Below are 5,130 nucleotides of genomic sequence, written 5' to 3' on the forward strand. Positions count from 1 at the left end.
TCAAACGGGCATTTTATACGTTACTTGACGGGTGTTGATAGTCAGCTTCCAAAAATATTTAAACGTTTTATTTAAGTATACTGTAGAAATTTGAAGTAAATCGGTCAAGTACTTTCCGACATTTTTACTAACGTTAAACAACGACTTGTCTTTATGTATTAGTGTAGATCACACTATATTGAAACAAAAAAACAAAACAAGCTCAGCACAGGACGACGAAGGAGCATTAACGCGTGAAACAAGTCAAGGGGTAAAGTGGATGACGTCACATGTCTTTATTCCCTGCCTGGATGACAACTTGATGCTTACTTCAAGAGTTTTTGATAATGGTATAATTTGTTTCCTGTAAGAGATATTCTACTTAAACCACTTTGCAGCTTTATTTGTGACAGCACAAATTGTAATTTATGTGACTCACGCAGTCAAACGCATTTGACCACCTGCGGAGAAAACCATTGATCTGCAGTTTATTCTCTGCTACATTATCACTGTTTGGACAAGGCCTTCAGTATACACAGACGTAAACGTTTCAGGAAGCTTCTCAATCTCAGAGGTTCTCAAAAGTAGGAGGAATGCGTGTAAATAATACGAGGTCATTTGCGCGTCAGTTCTTGTCCCAAAGCCTATTTTGACGATCTGCGCCCCAGAATAATGGTGCCACATAAGTCCCCTGTATTAAAAGAACTGTCGGGGGAATTCGGGGAAGTACAGAGGAAAAGCGGGCGTTCACAGATCGAGTGTGTGGTTCGAAGGTGACGTAATCACAGCACAGTTACATCAGAGGCAGGCGCGCCAGCTAGCCCACCTTGTGCCCGTGTTTGAACAGTACATCCTATTCACTCACACAAGCCACACCGCGTCGAGGAAAACAGTGATAAATAAAAGTCAGCTCAGTTAAATAATTTAACATTCCGTAAAGAAAGTTGTAAATACGGCTCTAAAGAGCTTCCCAGTGACAACCGAGTAACTCAAAAGCGTGAAAAAGTGTATGCCTAATTAGAGTAACGCAGAGAATGACTGTGAACTCAGATATATCTTCCTAGTCACACTATGAGAAGTTGAATTTTTATAACGATTCTGGAATAAATCGTAGACAGAAGTGCTTATACACATTAAAGTGCTTATACACATTAAAATTGCTACACAAAGAAGAAATGCAGATGATAAACGGGTATTCATTGGACTAATATATTATACTAGAACTAGCATGTGATTACATTTTCACGCAATTTAGACCCATAGATCCTGGGAAATCAATACCCAGAATAACCACCTCTGGCCGTAATAACGGCCTTGATACGCCTGGGCATAGAGTCAAACAGAGCTTGGATGGCGTGTACAGGTACAGCTGCCCAAGCAGCTTCAACACGATACCACAGTTCATCAAGAATAGTGACTGGCGTATTGTGACGAGGCAGTTGCTCGGCCACCATTGACCAGACGTTTTCAATTGCTGAGAGATCTGGAGAATGTGCTGGCCAGGCCAGCAGTCGAACATTTTCTGTATCCAGAAAGGCCCGTACGGTACCTGCAACATGCGGTCGTGCATTATCCTGCTGAAATGTAGGGTTTCGCAGGGATCGAATGAAGGGTAGAGCCACGGGTCGTAACACATCTGAAATGTAACGTCCACTGTTCGAAGTGCCGTCAATGCGAACAAGAGGTGACCGAGACGTGTAACCAATGGCACCCCATACCATGACGCCGGGTGATACGCCAGTATGGCGATGACGAATACACGCTTCCAATGTGCGTTCACCGCGATGTCACCAAACACGGATGCGACCATCATGATGCTGTAAACAGAACCTGGATTCATCCGACAAAATGACGCTTTGCCATTCGTGCACCCAGGTTCGTCGTTGAGTACACCATCGCAAACGCTCCTGTCTGTGATGCAGCGTCAAGGGTAACAGCAGCCATGGTCTCCGAGCTGATACTCCATGCTGCTGCAAACGTCGTCGAACTGTTCGTGCAAATGGTTGTTGTCTTGCAAACGTCCCCATCTGTTGACTCAGGGATCGTGACGTGGCTGCACGATCCGTTACAGCCATGCTGATAAGATGACTGTCATCTTGACTGCTAGTGATACGAGGCCGTTGGGATCCAGCAGGGCGTTCCGTATTACCCTCCTGAACCCACCGATTCCATATTTTGCTAGCAGTCATTGGATCTCGACCAACGCGAGCAGCAATGTCGCGATACGATAAACCGCAATCGCGATAGACTACAATCCGACCTTTATCAAAGTCGGAAACGTGATGGTACGCATTTCTCTCCCTTACACAGGTATCACAACGTTTCACCAGGCAACGTCAGCCAACTGCCGTTTGCGTATGAGAAATCGGTAGGAAACTTTCCTCATGTCAGCACGTTGTAGGTGTCGCCACCGGCGCCAACCTTTTGTGAACGCTCTGAAAGGATAACCACTTGCATCACAACCTCTTCTTCCTGTCGGTTAAATTTCCCGTCTGTAGCACGTCATCTTCATGGTGTAGCAATTTTAATGGCCAGTAGTGTTTTTTCACTTGGCTTCTCTGCACCTGCTAGTCACATATGTTGGACAGCAATTAGTGACAACATTGTTGTAAATCATACCAGACTTCACTGACAGTCTTTTACCGCATTACAGAACGATAGCCCCGCCTGTTGACCACTTCTCCTCACGCAGATGGAAGGCGCTGTATACCGACAGCGCTTCCATCAGAGCCGAGTCTTCATTTGCGTGGCCATATTATCCGTGGTTGCTTTACAGTTCCTGAGGCTATTTTTATTTCATCGTTCGAACTACAAGAAATGCGTATTTTTCTCACCAGACGCGTCCCTCTTTATTGAGGTAAAACCTCTTCAGTGGCCTGTAATTAAAGATATTTACGATATGATTTGTTTTTAAGATCTAAAAACATTTTTTTAACAATTTGTTGGTTTTTGCTTCCTGTAATATCAGCTTCGTTTCTCGCCTACATTAGTATATGCTGTATCTTAGCACGTCATTGGTTCCTTTCTACATTATACATTGATACATGTAGTCTAGTTTTGTAGAACTATACATTTTTTTTAAATTTTATACAGCACACATTTTCGTACACCGCTGTTTACTGTTTATGTATGTACTACTAAGTGTGTATTGTGTTTTGCAGCCGGCGGGAATGGCCTAGCGGTTCTAGGCGCTACAGTCTGGAACCGCGCGACCGCAACGGTCATGGATGTGTGTGATGTCCTAAGGTTACTTGGGTTTAAATAGATCTAAGTTATAGGGGACTGATGACCACAGCAATTAAGTCCCATAGTGCTCAGAGCCATTTGAACCATTTTTTTGTGTTTTGTGGCGTTGCCAACATTCCCACTAGTTTATTTTTTCCCTGTACTTTTTAGTGGTTAATTATATATGTGTTATTTCATTCCGTTATGTTGCTGTGTATACATATACTGTGTACGTTTAATCAAGGATTAATGATGGAGTGGTTGTTTTTCTGTGGTGAAAAGGTGGGGGAGGGAGAAGCAAAGATGAATCGACAAAAATGCATAGTAGTGTGATGGAGAGTTACTTGGAGGGAAAGGAGAGGAACATGACGTAAAATGACAATGAAAATAAAATACAGCAACTACAAAAACACATAAATACTGTACAGAAAAACATAAGCTTCACAATAGAAGAATAACAAGATAACACTCACCTTTCTAGGTATAAACATAAGGAATGACAATGACAAACACACATTTGACATATATAGGAAACCCACAACAAGTGACTATCTTCAATGCAACTTCAAATCACCTTCAGAATCAGAAACAGGCTCCAATCAGATAGATGTTAAACAGACTGAATAGAATACCCCCAAACACTTCTGAACACCAAAAAGAACTGGCCATTACAGAACAAACTAAAACGGACAAAAAAATAAGGGTACACAAACCGAATAGAAAAATACTGACACAAATAATGAAAAAACTAATCCTGTCATAACAACACATACGACCAGCGCCACTACAAAAAATGGCATAAATGACCTATGATAACAATGCACACATCAAATAGGTAATATATTTAAAAACAGGCCATAAACATTGTTAACAAAACAAATAACGCAATACCAAATCACATCGCGAAACTGAAATCAAAAACAGACAGATAACAGTTCAGTTACAGGGACAGTGAAAAATATACATTGGAATGACTGGCATGACATTCGACACAAGATATAATGAACACATTAGAACACTGAAATACGGTACAAACCACTCTTCATATGCAGATCATCTAAACCAGGAACACCACAGACCAAGCAACATTGGAAAAGATATGAACATCGTAAGGAACAGTACAGACAGACACCTCCTCCCTTTCCAAGGTTTCCATATACACAGAGCATTAACGCAAAATAAATAGCTGCTCAGTGACCAAATAAATATTGGGAATGAGACACTACATAGAAGAATTGAAAAAAAAACGCATGAAAAGAAAAGAGCCTTTCCATCCTTCTCCCCCCCCCCCCCCCCCACAATTACATTTCACGTCTTTTCCTCACCTATTCCTCCAACTCATACCTTACTCTGCATCACACTACTATGCGTTTACGTTGAGTCATCTTTGTTTCTCCCTCCGCCACCTTCTCACAAAAAAAAGAAATAGAAATATTTAAAACTCTTTCACCATTTCTTCATTACTCTTACATAGTATGTACGTATACAGCAAAAGATTGAAATAGAATAACACACATATAATTAACTACAAAAAAGAACAGATCAGAGGCAAATTAGTGGCAATGTTGGCAACACTTCAGAAAACAAATAAACAGTAAACAGTGATATACGAAGATGTGTTCAGATGGTTCAAATGGCTCTAAGCACTATGGGACTCAACATCTCAGGTCATGTCCCCTAGACTTAGAACTACTTAAACCTAACTAACCCTAAGGACATGACACACATCCATCCCCGAGGCGAGATTCGAACCTGCGACCGTAGCAGCGCGGTTGCAGACTGGAGCGCCTGGAATCGCTCGGCGATAGCGGCCGGCACGGAGGAGTGTGCTGTGTAAAACGTAAAAAATGCGTAGTACTGCTAAGTAGTGGAAAATTAGACTGCAAGTATCATTGTCTAATGAAGAAAGAAACCAAAGACATTCTA

The sequence above is a fragment of the Schistocerca piceifrons genome, chromosome 6, assembly GCF_021461385.2.
Source record: "Schistocerca piceifrons isolate TAMUIC-IGC-003096 chromosome 6, iqSchPice1.1, whole genome shotgun sequence".
Taxonomy (NCBI): Eukaryota; Metazoa; Arthropoda; class Insecta; order Orthoptera; family Acrididae; genus Schistocerca; species Schistocerca piceifrons.